The 21,001-nt window shown below is 36.7% G+C and overlaps 1 protein-coding gene across 2 annotated transcripts in view; it reads right to left on the bottom strand.

Moving 5' to 3' along the window:
- The window catches only part of LOC129004126 (cytochrome P450 306a1), a 75,091-nt gene extending 55,647 nt beyond the window's left edge, over positions 1-19,444 (bottom strand). For both annotated transcript variants that reach the window (XM_054432570.1, XM_054432564.1), the window contains exon 1: positions 19,375-19,444. The gene's annotated coding sequence lies outside the window, so the exon portion shown is untranslated. The remainder of the gene's footprint in view (positions 1-19,374) is intronic.
- Between the last annotated feature and the right edge of the window lie 1,557 nt (positions 19,445-21,001).

The raw sequence follows: 21,001 nt of genomic DNA, 5'->3' as shown, positions 1-21,001 counted from the left end.
TAAATTTATCAAATAAAGTAAATGTGAACTGAAAACTATTTTAAGATAAAATAAGAGTATTTAAATCAACGACTTACAATTTAGTTATTGATGATATTCTTTAGTTTAATTTAAGCATAGGTTTAGCAAAACACAATAACTAAATTTACTTAAATATATATAGCCTACATATAAAAAAATCAATGTGATGTGAAAGTTATGTTAAGTTAATTTAACACATGTTAAGCAGTTCGAATTTATTTAAAGTAGACATTCATATAAAACATCTATACATTGTAATTTTCTTACTGTTTCCATGAAAATATATCAATAACATTATTTTCATAACACTTAAGACACCTTAAAATCGAAAGTAGTGCAGGAACGCTAACAATAAACCAACCACATAATTGTATGAAATATTATATTAAATTTCATTGGATCAGCTGTCTTAAAATGTGAAATATGCAATTTGGCAGTTCTTCTTGTTTACATTTAAATGTCAAAGCAAATGTAAACACTGTTAGTGTTCTCATCGCAGCCATGGAGACCAATCAATATTTACTTTTAAAATGTTCACCTCAGAACTTTTAAAGCCAAAGGGGCAAAGCCCACGGTCAGTATCGAAGTGTGAATAGTCCTATAATGGTCCTTGGTTTGGTAACTATATTTTTGTAAAATTTAAGCCCAGTTGGTTCAGTAGTTTTTGCACCTATTAGTAATACACATACAGACAGACACCATTAGATTTTTATATAATAGTATAGATATATATATATATATGTCCGTCAGCACGATAACTCGAGCAAAAATGATCCGATTTTGATGAAATTTGGTACAAACGTGTAAACGTACGTTTATTCGAACGAGTTCGCGATCCAGCATGATTGGACCATGGGAACGGGGGTTTACGGGGGGTTTTATGGGGTAAAAATAGGTTTTTCCCATTTTTGACCCAAAAAACATAAAATTTAGCAATTTCTTTCCAAACCATTTTGTAGAGCTTAAAAAAACAAATAATTTAGTATATTGAAGCGTTATTATGCGCCTAATGGTTACGGAGAAAATTCCAAAAAATTGTAAATTTAAAATTCCCATGTTATTCTTATGGAGAATAAGTAAACTGTTCTAGTTTGCTTGTTTGTGAACATATCTTGATCAAATTTGGAAAATGTTTTTATTTCTTACTAACTATTCACATTTTACAAAAAAAAGCAGTTTTACCCTCCCTGATGCAGCAAACCTAAGTACTTGTTAAACTAATTCTATTTAAATTAAGAATAAATGTTATATTTAAGTAGACATTTCAGTGTAAATCCAATCAGTCAAATGGAAATTCGCTTAGTCTGCAGGTTTGCTGCGGCGGGGGTATTTTTTAGTGTTTTCTACAAATAGCCTTATTCATAGCCGCATTAGGTTGTCCATAATAACGATTATAAATTTTAAAAAAAATCTATTTCTTTTCCTTGGTGGTGTTCTATGATTTTTCTATGTTTCCATAGTTTGCAAATCGGCTCTTTCAATGTTTAATACGAAATGCAGCACAGTGTTAATTCAGTTTTCTTTTTAGCATATCAATTTATCCAGGCTCTCTCGCTTTTTTCTATTGTAATATTTATGCCACCCCAAATGAAAAAGTAAACTATTTCAATTAAACCAAGTCAGTTAATTTTTTTTTTTATCTTATTTGCTTGAAAGCAGGCTTATATTATATGCAGCCTCGTTGTGCACTAATTTAATTGACGATTCTGTGGTTTTCATTAGTTTGTAGCAAACTGTTAAATTAGCAATCTTGTTGACTGTTTACAATTAACATATGTTCTTCTTCTCACTTTTAATTTCTGACAACAGCTGGAGTTTCATAACCATTTTTGTTTTCCATGTTAATCTTATGGAGAAATACGAAAATTAAAAGGGCCCTAGGGCCTCACTCTCTAATTATTTGTCTAAAAAGAAATTTTCCTTCTCAACTTCAGGTTACGCTCTTTCCAATGACACCAAAAACATGAGAATCGGTTCAGTAGTTTCGGAGGAGTAATTGTCACAAAAAACCTGCTTGCGTATTAAATAAGTACTAGTGTACATGTTGCTCGAAATCGAGCAATTGCAAAGAAGTACAGGAGTTATTTATAAACAAATAACTTGTTTAAAAACTAATAACAGTCATAATTTCCGATGATTTAAAAAGAGTCAACTAAAAGATTATTAACTAATGGAAATACTCACAATTTGCATAACAGTCCTATTCCAGTTTAAAGGGTTAATTTTTAACAATCAAACTGCCCATGGACGGGAAAAGGTAAGCTTACAATTCAAGCCAACGAAAAAAGGCTGTCAGCTTTTATAAAGTACCGTACCTAAGTTATTTAGCCAATTTGTAGACAATAAGGTGTAGGCTACTTTAAACTCTACAGGACAGAGTTAGGCAAAAACTGGCAGAAAGAACCCTGAAATGGTGTTATTTATTATAGGCTTACTCATACCAAATCCTTAAATTAAAAATTCAATAACTAATAACTTATAAACACAAACCAACATCCAAAACTATACACATTTTTAATACAACATAGATCATTTACACATTGACTGTTTACAATTAACATATGTTTTTTTCTCACTATTGCTTCGCAACGGGAAAAATCGGTTTCATAATCATTGAAATAGCTTTATAATAAATAATCTACCATAAAGATTAAGATTAAATAAACCAAACCTACCACAATAGTATTTATTCTTTTGGATCAGCTGTCTGAAATTGTGAAATAGGCATTTGACAGTTCTGGTTGTTTACATTTAAATGGCAAAGCAAATGTAAACATTGTGAATTTTCTCATGCTTCCATGGAGACCAATTATTAACATTAATTTATGACAACAGCTGGAGTTTCATAACAATGTTTGTTTCCATGTTAATCTTATGAAGAAATACAAAACTTTAAAGGGCCCCAGGGCCTAACTCTCTAATTATTTCCCTAGTTAGAAAGTTTCCTGCACAACTTCACGTTACGCTCTTTCCAATGACACCAAAACATGTCAATCGGTTCAGTAGTTTCGGAGGAGTAAATGTCACAAAAAACCTGCTTGCGTATTAAATAAGTACTAGTGTACTGTTGCTCTAAATCGAGCAATTGCAAAGAAGTACAGGAGTTATTATAAACAAATGGGTTGTTTGAAAACTAATAACAGTCATAATTTCCGATGATTTTATAAAGAGTCAACTAAAAGGTCTAATGAAAATACTCACAATTTACATAACAGTCCTATTCCAGTTTAAAGAGTTAATTTATAACAATCAAAATGCCCATAGACTGGAAAAGGTCAGTTTATAATTTAAGTCAACGTAAAAGGCTGTCAGCTTTTATAAAGTACCGTACCTAAGTTATTTAGCCACTTTGTAGACAATAAGGTGTAGGCTACCTTAAAGTCTACAGAACAGACTTAAGCAGAACTCTGAAATGGTGTTATTTATCATAGGCTTAATCATATGCCAAATCCTTAAAATAAAAGTTCTTTAATTAATAACTTTTATCATTAAACACAAACCAACATCCAAAACAATACACATTTTTAATACAACATAGATACATTGACTGCTTAAAATTAACATATGTTCTTCTTCTCACTTTTAATTTTTGCTTCGTAACGGGAAAAATCTGTTTTATAATCATTGAAATAGATAGATGTATAATAAATAATCTATCATAAAGTTTAAGATTAAATAAACCTACCACATAGTTGTTTTATTTTTTTTTTTTTGATCAGCTATCTGAAATCTTGAAATAGGCATTTGACAGTTCTGGATGTTTACATTTAAATGTCAAAGTAAATGTAATCATTGTGAATTTTTTCATGCTTCCATGGAGACCAATTATTAATATTTAATTTCTGACAACAGCTGGAGTTTCAAAACAATGTTTGTTTCCCATGTTAATCTTATGGAAAAATACAAAACTTTAAAGGGCCCCAGGGCCTCACTCTCTAACTATTTACCCAAAAAGAAAGTTTCCTGCACAACTTCACGATACGCTCTTTCCAATGACACCAAAAACATGACAATCGGTTCATTAGTTTCGGAGGAGTAATTGTCACAAAAATCCTGCTTGCGTATTAAATAAGTACTAGTTGCTCTACCCGTGCTTCGCTACGGGGTGAGAATACAGAAAAGAATAATTCGGTTTTACTTTGAGATACTATAATATACTATAAGAAACAGTTACAACACACTTAATAGGAAACATATAGGCAAAGGCTCAATCGTGCTTATTGATTATTCAAATGAAGATCTCTCAATGTATTACAATACTATCATTTTATATAGTGTATAGCATTTAAAATATATATGCTAACGTATAATTCATTAACCACATGGCACCAAGAAACAATTCTCCTTGTAAACAAATTAAATTAAATAGCAGAACAGCATTTCTGATAACAGCTGGAGTTTCATAACAATGTTTGTTCCCCATGTTAATCTTATGGAGAAATATGAAACTTTAAAGGGCCCCAGGGCCTCATTCTTTAATTATTTAGCTAAAAAGAAAGTTTCCTGCACAACTTCAAGTTACGCTCTTTCCAATGACACCAAAATCATGTCAATCGGCTAAGTAGTTTCGGAGGAGTAATTGTCACAAAAAACTTGCTTGCGTATTAAATAAGTAATATAGATATAGATAGATCGATAGATTAAAGAATCTTAACAGCTGGTCCAACTAAACAATTTGATTCTGTGATACTTTTAACCAGTGTGAAAAGCAACTTTCAATTACAGGCCTACCTTAGGGCTATGCCTCATAGATCTATACTGTAAAGCAATTCCTTTTATCGTTAGATATAAAATATGGACTGACACGATCGGGTGACATTTAATTGCGAGGCATTCGTTTTGGCTTTGAAACTGTCAGATATTGTATTTGAGAAGGTTTATATGTATTCCTAAACAATTATAGTTTTGCCATCATATCTGGAAAAATGCACACTAAATATGCAAACCAACTCCTGTTCTGAATATAAGGTTTTAACTTACCACAAGATTCCCTTACGTAGAACGGGCAAACAGCTAGTTTTTAAATGTTTTTTTTAGAGAAATTTATATGCACACGACATCAAGTTTTAATAACACCTTTTACTGGAAATCTGAGGAGAGCCTGCAACTGTTTGGGGCCTGTGATGGTTATAAGTGCCACAATAAAACATCATGCACGGTGTTTAGATTTGTATATAACTTTTCAATAAAGTTATGGTGGAACTGACTGTAGCCTGCTACAGTTATATAATTATAGCTATATAATTAAACCTAAGTTATACATCAGGAATATAGTGCAGGAAAATAGTGTTGGATTCCAGAATTTTAATTTATCATGCTGAAAATTTGTGGAAATGTTGTACGTACAGCTGGGATCATCATACTAAAATTCCCAAAAATTCCCACTTGGGCAACATGCCGCCATCTTGGAAAATGGCCGCCATAATGGATTTCCCCCCTTGTGTCACATATTCAAGCATAAACCACTCCTAATTGTGATAAAAACGTGCGGTTTCTTCAAAATTAATGTCGGGATGTAATTTAAATACTTAGAGCCATTATATATAGTTTTGTATGGAAATTGCAAATTTTTATGCAAAGAATTAAACAAAAATAATTGGAGGGTAATACTGGTCTTGCATTCAAAATTGATCTAAGACCTCTTTTACTCATCGGGGATAAAACTTTTCTGATTAAATCTTATAGAAAAAGTCAAGGCACACAATAATATGTAATTTTATTTGTTTTTGGTCTATAAGTATGCCGTCATATTGACGCTGGACATGTGATTGCAGCCTGCGTTTCAGACCGCCTCATGGTAGTGACTGTAATAAAACTATGTAAATGGAATTAAATTACTTATAGTAAATAAACAGTTGTATTAGTATTACTTTTATAACTTACTTTTATTTGATACATAATATTTTTCTTTTTTATATAAACTAAAAAAAAAACTAAATACATTCTGTTTGACAATTGATAAGTTTGTGAGTTATAAAAACGATTTTCTTTGATGTGACTTTTTCCTCTTGCTGCAAAGTGGAATGGAATCATTTGGATGTCGGTTGTGTTGACTTTTCGGTCAGAATGGGACTGGGTTGGTAAATTAGGTACATTAATGTCCCCTTCTTCATTTAGTACTGATGTGGCATTGATCCTGTGACCACAACCGTTGGTGCAGTAGATACACAATCGTGAACAAGATAACACATTTTCAGACACCCACAATACCTGTTACATCCAGTCTTACATGCACATCTTATCAAGTTGAGGAGGTTGTCAGGTAAAGGGGCATTGAAGTAGGAATTGGAGTAAATGTACCTATTTCATTCTTTTTCCATCCCCACTCTGTAGATGGAAGAGAAACCCCTAGCCATTCTTGACCCTGGTGGTAAACTCTAAGGTTGTGCTCTCTAGGAGCTTCAGAAGTTGGTAGAAGTGTTGAAAGGTCAAATTCAAAGTCAAGACGTTTTGATATTACTTTCAGGTACTGTTTGTGTCGAGTTCTTTTGAGTCCCCGACAGCTTTTTGCTCCATATATAGGGCTACAAGAAATTCCTATCCAGCTTTGACGATTTCCATCTGTGTGAATTCCGCCCGATTGAACACATACACTGGTTGGCAAAGAATTGGTGATCTCTCCAGAACATTGAATGCTTGTATCTTCCCTTTCCTGTAGGTTGCTGACGTGGTATCACAACCGGACATAGAATGCGGGAAAACAAGATGCTCGTTGACATTGTCCATACTATTTTGCAGTGCTGTGGATGAAAATATATTTTGATAATGAGCTTTTGAAAGTGGAATGAGCATTAAGATATTTTTGTCAGGGTCAGTGAGGGTCAATAACAGGACGAATGCCTCAGTGTTCTTTTCAACAATTGCAGAGTTTTTTCTTCATTGGCTAGTAGGATGGTTGTTTGGACAACTAAGACCTTAGACGGTCTGCACCAGCTTTCGCATGGAACGCTTGTATTCAGTTTCTGTTTGGATGGCTTACTAATTGATCAATGAGCCTTGTTTTGTTGGTTGCGTTTGCTAAGAATGGATGCTGCTGGGATGCCACTTGCACATCAGAACCAACAAGAACTTCGGCAAATGTCGCTTTAAACGTCCGCCTAACGTGTTCTACATCCTTCATCGTACTTTCCTGGAATCAGTCGAAAACAACAATGACTTGATTTCCGTAATATTTTACAATGTATGTCTGGTACGCCTTACAAAAATGTCAGAGAAAATAGCCGGATTTTGCCAGACTACCATGTGAAGAAGATGCCCACCATCTATCACAAGGTTTACAGCTAGTGGAAGACAACGGTAGGAGGACACGATTTCTCCCTCATGGTCCTTAATGCATCCTTGTTTGGTGTTCTATTGGTCCCATCGTTGAATAATGCTGTTGGTAATAGTGTGCCAACTCGTATTCAAAACATGTCTACAACTGTTAATCATTACGGACAAGACACATAATTTGATAGAATAGCTAATTTTGGGTAATAGGAATAGTTTCACCCCGCACAACGACCACATTTCCCATGGCTAAATAAAACTGTATCTTGTCTGATCTCCTAAAGGGGTTTAATGTGGAAACATATCCCCTCACTTCAGCATGCTGCATGAGAACTCGTTTCATTTACAGCATTATATTACAGTCTCCACAACGACGCGGTCTAAAACTTAGGCTGCAATCGCACGTTCAACGTCAATATGACGGCATACTTATAGGCCAAAAACAAATATTATTACATTTTCTTGTGCATATTGACCTGTTAGAAAAAAATTTATGCTGGTAAGTTTTTCTCCCGATGAGTAAGAGAGGTCTTAAATCAATTTTGAATCCAAGACTAGTATTACTTTTAAAAAAGATTTTGGTTATTTTTTGCATAAAAATGTTAAATTACTATACACAATTATTTACATTGGCTCTAAATATTTTAATTACATCTCGACAAATAGTTTTGAAGAAACTGCACGTTTTTATCACAATTAGGAGTTGTTTTATGCTTGAATATGTGACACAAGAGGGGAAATCCATTATGGCGGCCATTTTTCAAGATGGCGGCATGTTGCCCAAGTGGGATTTTTTGGGAAATTTAGTATGATGTTCCCAGCTGTATGTACAACAGTTCCACAAATTTTCAGCCTGATAAATTAAAATTCCACTATTGGGCTAAATTTTACACTTTTTTCCTGCACTAATAGCATTCAAGCAACAAACATGATTTTAAGATATTTTCAGAGTGAGCAGTCCGAAGATCCTGGTGGTTAATTCTCCCTTAGAACTTCAGTCCGTCACACATTATAACAATTTTTTTAAATAAATATGAATAGATTTAATAAATACTAGCTGTGTGCCCGTTCTACGCACGGGGATCTTATCATAGTAAGTTAAAACCTTCTTATATAAAGCACAGCAGTTGGTTTGCATACTTTCAGATATGCTGACAAAACTATTCCTTCGCAAATACAGTATCTGACAGTTTCAAGCCAAAAATAATGCTTCGCAATTAAATGTCACCCGGATCTTGTTGGTCCATATGTTATATCCAATGATTAAACTAAATAAACGGTATCAGCATTCTGACACATACTTTCTCCTACACATGATAAAGGTTGTTGACAAACTTATGGGAGAAAGGGATCATCTTCAAATGGTAAGATGTAGTATAAGATATAAGTGTAAGATATGTAAGTAGTGTAAGATGTATATGTAGATTCCTTAATGCACTGAAATTGAACTTTATCTCGACGACTGTGCAAGTTCGATCATTACAGTTTTGTAGTGACGGTTATCATGAGGCACTGCTCTGAAATTCAACGCAATCATAAATTTTGTTGTAAACAAATGTTAAGTAATATCATCCGCTTCACTGAAAATGAACCTGTGTTCATATATCGTGAGTGGGTTTGTTGAAAGAGAGCGTTATTTTGTAGCGGTAAACTAAAAGTAACCTTTTTGGTTTTTGTTGCTTTGAAGTTCTTGTAGTTTTTGATGTCTCATGCGCACTTCGCCACAGGTTGTGACATCTTCAGAGTAAACTAAAAGTAACCGTTTTTACAAGTAGTTGCGCTGAAAGTAAGAGACATTACAACATTACATTGTAGGAGAAGTTTCGCAGAAGCTGGACGTTGTTGCAGTGGATAAACTGAAAGTATTGACTATTCGATAGTCAAAGCTGAAAACAAGCGTTGTTAAGAGTGGATGAATAGAATGTGATCGTTATTGATCGTTATTGTGTGCAGTTCCGCTGAAAGTGGTCGTTCGGGTTGTGTCCTAATTGCGAACACCTAAAAAATGCTGTGGACTACCTGAACATGAGTCGTCCAGACTGCGAACAAATAATTTAGGATCTGTAATGATGGTTTAGTCACTGTTGTTGAACGTGAGGGATAGGCTGATGACTCATGCTCAGGTATGATAGACAAAACTCGATCAATAGGATTAGTTGAAACGATGAAAAGACTAAGTTGGTATATTTTGGCCGGGGAAACAATGGTAGAGAAACTTTTGAAGTGTTCAAATACCTGGGTTCAATAGTAAATCCAAAAAGTAATGAATAAATAGAAATTCAAAATATAATAAATTTGGCAAATAGAAGCATGTATGCATTAAACTATATTTTTTGAGCGGAGCGAGCGAAGCGAGCGAAGCTCTTATACGTCGACTTTTATGCATTTCGTAATACGCAAACTCCTCCTAAACGGCTGAATCAATCGTTTTCAAATTTTGCATGGTGATAAAGACCATATCGGTGAGTGCCAACATCTATATGGCGTTAAAAAAGTCTCTTAGGAATCCGCCCCACTGGGTCTCAAAGTTTCAATGTAATCCTTATGGCAGCAGTATTTGATACATAAACAAAGACATATGATCAGCTGTTGACTTTTAATGCAGTAGATAAATAGCTGATAGCATTATTCCACAGATATTAGAACATAAACGGTGGTATGGATCATAAATATAATCAAATGACGACACTAGCTTGAGGTCCGTGACGTAGGAAGTGGTGAAGGAAGTAGTAAAGGTGAATAGTCTGGAGTGTGGAAACTGTTTAAGACGATTAGATCAAGGTATCTGCATTCCTAAAATTCTATGGGAAGGGAGGAAAACGGATCCGTGACGTAGGAAGTGGTGAAGGAAGTAGTCAAGGCGAGCTGCCCGGAGTGTGGGAGCTGTTTATGACGATTAGATTAAGGTATCTGCATTCCTTAAATTCTATGGGAAGGGAGGAAAACGGGCCCGCGACGTAGGAAGTGGTGAAGAAAGTAGTCAAGGTTAGCTGTCCGGAGTGTGGAAACTGTTTATGACGATTAGATTTAGGTATCTGCATTTCTAAAATTCTATGGGAAGGGAGGAAAATGGGTCCGCGACGAAGGAAGTAGTCAAGGCGAGCTGTCCGGAGTGTGGGAACTGTTTATGACAATTATATTAAGGTATCCGCAATCCTAAAATGCTATTGGAAGGGAAGGAAACAGGTCCGCGAAGTAGGAAGTGGTGAAGGAAGTAGTAAAGGCGAGCTGTTCGGGGTATGGGATCTGTTTATGACCATTAGATTAAGGTATTTGCAATCCTAAAATGCTATGGGACGGGAGGAAAACAGGTCCGCGATGTACGAAGTGGTGAAGGAAGTAGTCAAGGCGAGCTGTCCGGAGTGTGGGATCTGTTTATGACCAATAGATTAAGGTATTTGCATTCCAATAATGCTAAGAGAAGGGAGGTTAACAGGTCCGTGACGTAGGAAGTGATGAAGGAAGCAGTAAAGAAGAGTTTTTCGGAGTGTGGGATCTGTTTAAGACTATTAGATAAAGGTATCTTCAATCCTAAAATGTTATGTAAAGGGAGGGAAACAGGTCCGTGACGAAGGAAGTGGTGAAGGAAGTAGTAAAGGCGAGTTGTCCGGAGTGTGGGATCTGTTTATGACCAATAGATTAAGGTATTTGCAATCCAATAATGCTAAGGTAAGGGAGGTAAACAGGTCCGTGACGTAGGAAGAGATGAAGGAAGTAGTAAAGGCGAGTTTTTCGGAGTGTGGGAACTGTTTATGACAATTAGATTAAGGTATCTTGTCATCTACAATCTTAAAATTCTATGGGAAGAGAGGGACACAGGTCTGCGACGTAAGAAGAGGTGAAGGAAGTAGTAAGGTGATCAGGGTGGAGTTTGGGAACTGGAAACCGTTTGTAGCAGTTAGATTAATGTATCTGCAATCCTGAAATGCTATGAGAAGGGATGGATGCATGTCCACGACATAGAAAATGGTGAAAGGAGTAGTAAAGGCTAGCAGTGCGGAGTGTGGGCAATGTTTGTGGCAATTACATTAACGTATCTAAAATACTAAAATGCTATGGAAAGTGATGAAAACAGGTCCACGATGTAGGAAGTGGCTTAGGAAGTAGTAAAGTATGAACATATTGTGAGAACCGTCTGTGGCAGTTCGATTAATGTATCTTCAATCCTAAAATGCTATGAGAAGGGAAGGAAACAGGCTCCACGACGTAAGAAGTGGCGAAGGAAGTAGTAAAGGCTGGCAGTGCAGAGTGAGGGAACCGTTTGGGCAGTTAGATAAATGTATCTAATACTTCAATGCTATGTGAAGGGAAGGAAACAGGTCTATGACGTAGAAAATGGTGAAGGAAGTAGTAAGGCTTGCAGTGCTGAGTGTGGGAACTGTCTTTGGCAATTACATTAATGTATCTGCAATCCTAAAATGCTATGGGAAGAGAGGGAAACAGGTCCACGACGTAGGGGGTGGTGAAGGAAGTAGTAAAGGTGGGCAGTGTTGAGTGTGGGAATGGATTAATGTATCTGCAATGCTAAAATTCTATGGAAAGAGACTGTAGACTGTAGGTTAAAATGATTATGAAGCACGAATCGTTACATATTTCGATACGTATTCAATCGTTTAAAATATAAATTTACAACTGAGTTGACAACAGCTACGTTTTACTCCATAGAGGCTAAAAACGAATTTTATTCCCTAAAGAGTAAAAATCCTACTTTAGACCCGCAACGCATTCATCAATGACGACTGTTTTTACTGCAGTATGACAAAAACAATAGAATATGAACCCTTAATGACTCCGCTCAATTTTGTGGATGCATCTGCGAACGCCACCTAGTAAATCAAAATTACTGTCGCATAAAACAAAATTAAGAGTATACAAGACTAGGCAAGCGGCCTCAGGTCCGCCAATTGAGCGGAGTAAGCAAGCTTTGATATAAACAAATAACTTTAATTTGTGTTCATGATTCAAATTGAATACATGATGTCGTCACCATAGCAACAATCCAATTGAATTCTCGTGGTTGGTTGGAAGAGTTGAAGGAAATATGAATCCAGTCAGCTGTTTCTATTAGGTCATTGATTTTCACTTGTATATATGAGTAATAGTAAAACTGTGTGTTTGTTATAGCATAAAGTATTATTTTGTTAATATCCTAATGTTTGTTTAGCTCCCATTTATGTAGTAGGCCTATAGGCTTTCTTCTCATTTTCTCCAACTAAAACATTTAGCCAAATAGTAAACTTTGCTCAGCGAACAGAATGACAGAAGAAGGTGACTATATATAGCAATAGTCAATGGTCAATGGTACTGTGCTGTAGTCAATGGTCACCACAGGAAATAAGGCGTGGCTAATTTCACGAGCTGATGATACCCTGAAAAAGATGGTGGTTGCCGCGACGCTAGTGGCATTGAATTGGTGACGTTTGTGCTAGCTCCGTCCCGTTGCCAAAATAGGCCTACTGTACTCAATAAATAGATTAGATTTTTAAGACGGCACTGGATAGAGAATTGGTGAATTAAACAAGAATATATTTATTCCCCATGCTAAATTACAGCATGATTAAGTAAAATACTGTATATGCATAATAAGCTACTGTACAACAAAATTATTAAAATCAAATATAAAACTATATATTCATTCATTCATTCATTCATTCATTCATTCATTCATTCATTCAAAAAAGACGTTTTTATATTAGGCTATGGCAATTTAATTTGAGAACCTGCACTGTGTTGATGTAAGGCCTATTTATTGGGTTGTACTAAATTTTCAACCTGACATAAAAATGCCAACATGCTGTTCTGTTAGCTGTAATAATTCATCTTATAGTATTACGGAAAAAAATAGGAATATTATATCACGCTTATTTAATAACTGGACTCCCGTACAGGCCAAGCAGTCTAGGCTCTACCTTTTGTAATTATTACCTTATTATCTTCATCTTTTACCCAAAAGGGATTGATGGCGTCAGACTTTCAAATAAAAAATATATACATTTTAACAAACAGACATAAATTACTGAACATATATTTACAACATTGGCATGTGTAATTTGTAACTGTGTCTGTATATCTGCACATAGAAAATTATTTCCACACTTATAAGTTATAAATTGGACAACAAAAGTTAACAAGTTTAGTTAAATATTTAATTATAATAAATAGCTATAACTGAACTTCTGTATTGGCCTAGCAGTCTAGGCATTAGGCCTACGCATCGTAATCGTAACTGTTCAAGTCTAACCAATTATTTACACGCCTTAGTTAAAGTGGACTTCTATAAAATCCTAGGTAATTATTTATTTATTGTAGTCGCAACTGGACTTTAGTGTGCAATCCCAGCAAATAAATGTATTTATTTAGGATAGGCTACCGTTAATAATATTTGAAAATACTGAATTCCTGCTTCGGAAATACAGTTTCTATAGTTTTCAATTTGAATACTCTCTTTTACTGTTTATAAACTAAGTACCTGGAGACCGAGCTTTGCTCAGGGAAAATTATTCCCCCACTCTGCGATGCCAGCCTTTACTACTTCCTTCACCATTTCCTACGTGATTGTATCACAGATACATTAATCTAACTGCCACAAACGGTTCCCACACTCTGCGATGCTAAACTTTACTACTTCCTACGTTGTGGACATGTTGTCATCTCTTTCCATTGCACTTTAGTATTTTATATACATTTAATCTAATTGCCAACAACATTTCCCACACTCCGCACTGCTAGCATTTACTAATTCTTTAACCATTTCCTATGTCTTGGACATCTTTCCATCCCATCTCATAGCATTTCAGTATTTCAATTTCAGATACAGAAATCAAACTGTTACAATTGGTTTCTAGTTCCCAGACTCCGCAGTGCTCTCCTTTACTACTTCCTTCACCTCTTCCTACGTCGCGGACCTGTTTCCCTCCCTTCCCATTGCATTTTAAGATTGCTGCAGATACCTTAATCTAATCCTTATAAACAGATCCCACACTCCGGACTGCTCGCCTTGACTACTTCCTTTACCACTTCCTACGTTTCGGACCTGATTTCCTCCCTTCCCATAGCATTTTAAGATTGTAGATACCTTAATCTAATCGTCTTTAACAGTTCCCACACTCCGAACTACTCGCCTTTACTACTTCCTTCGCCACTTCCTACGCTGCGGACCTATTTACCTCCCTTCCCATAGCATTTTAAGATTGTGGATACCTTAATCTAATCGTCATAAACAGTTCCCACACTCCGGACTACTCGCCTTTACTGCTTCCATCACGACTTCCTACGTCACGGACCTGTTTCCCTCCCTTCCCATAGCATATTAGGATAACAGATACCTTAATCTAATCGTCATTAACAGTTCCCTCACTCCGGACTACTCGCCTTTACTACTTCCTTCACCACTTCCCACGCCGCGGACCTGTTTCCCTCCCTTTCCATAGAATTTTAGAATTGTAGATACCTTAATCTAATCGTCATAAACAGTTCCCACACTCCGGACTACTCACCTTTACTACTAATTGCCAACAACATTTCCCACACTCCGCACTGCTAGCATTTACTAATTCTTTAACCATTTCCTATGTCTTGGACATCTTTCCATCCCATCTCATAGCATTTCAGTATTTCAATTTCAGATACAGAAATCAAACTGTTACAATTGGTTTCTAGTTCCCAGACTCCGCAGTGCTCTCCTTTACTACTTCCTTCACCTCTTCCTACGTCGCGGACCTGTTTCCCTCCCTTCCCATTGCATTTTAAGATTGCTGCAGATACCTTAATCTAATCCTTATAAACAGATCCCACACTCCGGACTGCTCGCCTTGACTACTTCCTTTACCACTTCCTACGTTTCGGACCTGATTTCCTCCCTTCCCATAGCATTTTAAGATTGCAGATACCTTAATCTAATCGTCTTTAACAGTTCCCACACTCCGAACTACTCGCCTTTACTACTTCCTTCGCCACTTCCTACGCTGCGGACCTATTTACCTCCCTTCCCATAGCATTTTAAGATTGTGGATACCTTAATCTAATCGTCATAAACAGTTCCCACACTCCGGACTACTCGCCTTTACTGCTTCCATCACGACTTCCTACGTCACGGACCTGTTTCCCTCCCTTCCCATAGCATATTAGGATAACAGATACCTTAATCTAATCGTCATTAACAGTTCCCTCACTCCGGACTACTCGCCTTTACTACTTCCTTCACCACTTCCCACGCCGCGGACCTGTTTCCCTCCCTTTCCATAGAATTTTAGAATTGTAGATACCTTAATCTAATCGTCATAAACAGTTCCCACACTCCGGACTACTCACCTTTACTACTTCCTTCACCACTTCCTACGCTGCGGACCTATTTACCTCCCTTCCCATAGCATTTTAAGATTGTGGATACCTTAATCTAATCGTCATCAATAGTTCCCACACTCCGGACCGCTCACCTTTACTGCTTCCATCACGACTTCCTACGTCACGGACCTGTTTCCCTCCCTTCCCATAGCATATTAGGAAAACAGATACCTTAATCTAATCGTCATTAACAGTTCCCACACTCCGGACTACTCGCCTTTACTACTTCCTTCACCACTTCCTACGCCGCGGCCCTGTTTCCCTCCCTTTCCATAGCATTTTAGAATTGTAGATACCTTAATCTTATCGTCATAAACAGTTCCCACACTCCGGACTACTCACCTTTACTACTTCCTTCACCACTTCCTTCGTCGCGGACCATGTTTCCCTCCCTTCCCATAGCATTTTAGGATTGTAGATGCCTTAATCTAATCGTCATAAACAGTTCCCACACTCCGGACTACTCACCTTTACTACTTCCATCACCACTTCCTTCGTCGCGGACCATGTTTCCCTCCCTTCCCATAGCATTTTAGGATTGTAGATACCTTAATCTAATCGTCATAAACAGTTACCACACTCCGGACTAATATTTACCACAAAACTAATAGCAATAACAACAATTAAAAGAAATAATCTGCTTGAAGTAATTCAGTAAGGCCGCCAGAAATTATGCGAATCGGTGTATTGTTAATCAACGCTTAATGGTATTTATCGGACTCCTTTTCTTTTGTACTGTCTTTTGTAAATAGGCCATATGTGCATGTGCAAGCTGAGGTGTCCGTGGGTACAGAATGTCGAGTCGCATACGCTACGATTCTTTGTTTACATCTACGTTGTTATCTCGTAACCATCATGGCAACTCATAAGACTCATGTTAAACATTGCAAATTTTATGTCAGTCTTAAATTGTACAGGTATCATCAAATTGTAATTTGTTTGTTTCGAAACATCAAAAATATTTGTTGAAATACCCCTGGTAAGTTTGGATTCAATATGTTCAGCCGTTATTGAGTTAATTGATTACATAGTTTGCATAAGGTCCGATCTCAAAGAGCTTCGCTCGCTTCGCTCGCTCCGCTCAACTAGAAGACTAGAGTATACAAGAAGTAGAAGACCAATCCTGCTTTATGGAGCAGAGACATGGATTATAGACAAACAAACAGAAAATAAGTTGATTACATTTGAAAACAGAGTTTTGAGAAAAATATTTGGACCTGTTAGAGAGGGAGAAGGGTGGAGAATAGGCACAACCAAGAAATAAGGGACATGTACCATTCCCCAGACATAGTAGGAGAAGCAAAGAGCAGAAGACTAAGGTGGGCTGGCCATGTATGGAGGAGGGAATATGACAGACTAATAAAAGAAGTTTGGAGACAAAACCCAACCAGAGGAAGACCCAAGAATCGATGGAAGTACCAGGTGGAGAAAGATTTGCAAAGATTGAGTGCAATGAAAGAAGATTCAGAGAACAGGGAGAGATGGAGACTTGTTGGCGAGGCCAAATACCACCTAGGGTATGCATGGCTATGGGAATAAGAGTAAGTATATCCAAGTTCAGTTCGTCGGTTCGTTCGCTAGACTGTGGTGAAATAGTAGGCTTGTAGTGATAGTGTTATTAGAAGTTAAGCCCAGTCTTAAGTTGTGATTCAGACTAAATCATTCAGGGTTTCTATGAAAGGGCTGAAAACCCCGACCACTCAAAATGTGTTCGCAATCAGGAATCCTCCCCACCCCACGGACGACCCCCTCCACCTCGTAGACCCAAACATGTTCGCAGTCTGGACTGTTCGCAATCAGGACTGTTACTGTTCGCTATCAGGAGGACACCGTCGTTCGAGTTGACTGAAAGTGGGCATTATTGTGAGTGGATTAGTTGAAGTAAGCGTTATGTGAGTAGGTGAACTGAAAGTGAGCGTTATTGTGCGTAGGTGAACTGAATGTAAGCGTTATTTGTGTGCAGTTCCGCTGAAAGTAGTCGTTCGGGTTGACTGGAAGTGGGCGTTATTGTGAGTGGTTTAGCTGAAGTGAGCGTTCTTATGAGTAGGTGAACTGAAGGCGAGCGCTATTGTGAGTAGGTTAACTGAAGGTAAGCGTTATTGTGAGTGGGTGAACTGAAGGTAAGCGTTATTGTGAGTTGGTGAACTGAAGGCGAGCGTTATTGTGAGTAGGTGAACTGAAGGTAAGCGTTATTGTGAGTAGGTGAACTGAACTGAAAGTAAGCGTTATTATGAGTAGGTGAACTGAAGGTGAGCGTTATTGTGAGTTGGTGAACTGAAGGTGAGCGTTATTGTGAGTAGGTGAACTGAAGGTAAGCGTACTTGGTGAACTGAAGGTGAGCGTTATTGTGAGTAGGTGAACTGAAATTGAACGTTACTGAGAGTGGATGGATGGAGTGGATGAATGGACGTTAGCGCCATTGTGAGATGGTGGACTGAACGTGAGCGTTAGTGTGAGTGGGTGAACTGAAAGTGAGCTTTATTGTGAGTAGGTGGACTGAAAGTGAGCGTTTTCAAGAGTGGGTGAAGTGAAAGGGATCTTGACTGTGATTGTGAGTAGGTGCGCTGAAAGTGATGTGAACTGAATGAAAGTGGGCGTTATCGCAAGCAGGTGCGCTGAAAGAAAGTGAGCGTAAAGCAGGAAAACTTGTAGTCCGACCTCCGACGCCCCCCGATCCAATCAGTTCCGTTCAGTCTCCGACGACTTCCGTCAACATTGCTCTGCTCTGAGGCACTGTTGTTGGACGTCGGATCCAATGTTTCTCCAGTCTGCGTGCACGATATAAGTGTAGACGAACTTTTGATTTTATTGTTTGATTTATTTTACTTACCACAATAATAGATTGTTGGCAATCCCAACACTACTACTACTGTTATTCTTTTCATTGTTTATCGTTGTTAATGCTAGCACAAAACACAAACATTCACTGTTGTAGCTTTCAATCTTTATCTTTGTAAATTGGTGTATTGCCCTTGATAAATAAATAAATAAATAAATCCCATGCAAATTGGCCTATTGGTTAGCCCATGAAAATTATTTTACTGCTAGACTTTTTGAGGAAAGAGTAGGAAAATAACAATGTTTACATGGTTTTAATTAATCTTGGCAGCTTTTTGTTTACAATAAATGTTTGACTGCTTAAACTTTGTTTGGGTTAGGCCTGAAAATATTGATGCTATCAAACAAAGGTGATCAAGGATGATCAGGAATACCGATTTAAAAAAAACTACCACAACCTCTGACCATCGATGCCTCTGACGGGGTTTATCCAGAGATAAAAAGATGGATGTTGTAGATTAAACACAATTTTATCATATACCTAGGATACTGCAAGTAGACTTACTATCCTAAGTTGTTTGGCGTGTGTTCGTGTATGGTTACGTTTGGATGCACTGATGTAAGCAAAATTAATATATCACATTTATTTAAACTAAATATCTAACCAATGGTTATCTAATATTTGTTAGTTATCCATATAGCAAATGGCTAACCAATAACTAATAATAATTTGTTGGTAACCAATAATAGCCAGTTTTCCAGTTATGAATTATTCAAAGTAGGTTACTATACAGACTACGACTACGTTATGCACTGGTCTAAATGAACAAATCATGGACATACTACCTACTACTTACAATGTAACCTAAGTTAGTTCTCGATCACGAGATGAATCATAAAGAAATGTAATGCATTACGTTTAAATTATGTAACCTGATCATAGCAAAGTACAAACAAACACACCTTTAGAAGAGCACGTAACTATATTCTGTAAAACCACAAACTAAAACCGGCGTCCGGGCTCCGGCACGACCAGCACTGGGCAAAAACTAAAAACTAAAAAATTGGCAACACTGCATCGTGTCATTGGGTTGGGAGGGGGAGGGGCATTGGTCTACCATCAGCTGTTTCTCAAATGCCCACTGTCGCACTGTCCAGTTCAGCGAATGAATGCCCTCGTCCCACAAGGCATTTATCCATGGTTGAGGGGAATTTATATTTGTATTTATATTTTATTATTTTACTTACCGAATTACTATATAACAAATAACAATAAAATAACAAAACCCAATTTACTTTATCGCTGAATAATTATTGACGTTGACAAAAGGCTGATTCGCGTTTAAAAATAATGTTATAATATAAACTTATTTAAATGTGTACACCACACCTAATATTTACTTTCAAAACTCTACTTATATTTGACGTCATCCAAAAGTATTTAACAACATGCCTTAGTGCAGCATTGCAATCCTTTATTGATGTTTCATAAGTAAAGATAAGTTTTATCCTAACTAGTGTACACGTTGCTCGAAATCTTTCAATTGCAAAGAAGTAAAGTAAAGTAGTTATTCAAAAACAAATAAGTCATCATAATCTCCGATGAGTTTGAAATACCCAACTCATAGAATACATGCCTAACAGTTCCATATAATCAACATTTCTTGTAAATACTTTATCATTTTTCAAAAGCTGATCTGGGGTTTTGAATGTTTCCCACTTATAGCCGCATTAGGTCGTCCGTGTTGATGCCCCTATACCAGGTCGTGTTGACTTTGTCAATGACAATGTAGTCTGCATGGTACGCCCATTGTCTCCAGTACGTTTACAATTTTCATGCAATTTTTTATAGCGATAACGTTTTGTTTACATGACTAAGACTTACCTGATTTTCTGCATAACCTCTCTGTCGCAATTTTATTTGCATCGATTGGCATTCATTTGGCTAGTTACTGTTATATCGTTAATTATATTTACCTGAAAAAATGCAGAATTGAAAGGCCTAATGTCGCTTAGATGGTTTTTTGTTTCCCTTAAATGTGAGTAATGCAAATCCTTCAATGCCAAGGTTTCTTGGTTGTAGCCAGATTCTTTTAAAATCACTTGACTTTTATGAAAACATATATTTATCCTTGCCATACCAGTTTAATTCAGTAGAAGGGTTTCCTTTGCCAATCTACATAAAGTTAAGTCAATGTTTCCTACAAAATAATAGCACTTATGCTAACATCCTTGTTCATTGTTTGTGGGAATCTTCATATTGTAGCTGTTTAAGTGTTATTCTTTAGTTGATAACAATAGTAAATCTTTTTTAAATCTCTATTTCTTCTACTTGGTGGCGTTCTATGACTTTGCTATGTTTCCATGGTTAACAAATTGGTTCTTTCAATGATTTCTCCAGAAATACAGTACTATTATCAATTCATTTTTCTTATTTGGTAAACTATATCAAATGTTCTATGCTTTCTCGATTTTTTACATTGTAATATGTACGAATGTAATTTAAAATAGTAAATATTTAATTTCAACAAAATCAGTAAATGTACCCAATGCATTTTATTGAATTGAAAAATAAATAACCGCAATTAAA

Source organism: Macrosteles quadrilineatus, unplaced genomic scaffold (genome assembly GCF_028750875.1).
Source record: "Macrosteles quadrilineatus isolate MER2022 unplaced genomic scaffold, UCM_ALF_1.0 Scaffold_1__1_contigs__length_201487025, whole genome shotgun sequence".
Taxonomy (NCBI): Eukaryota; Metazoa; Arthropoda; class Insecta; order Hemiptera; family Cicadellidae; genus Macrosteles; species Macrosteles quadrilineatus.
This window is presented reverse-complemented; position numbering and strand designations above follow the sequence as displayed.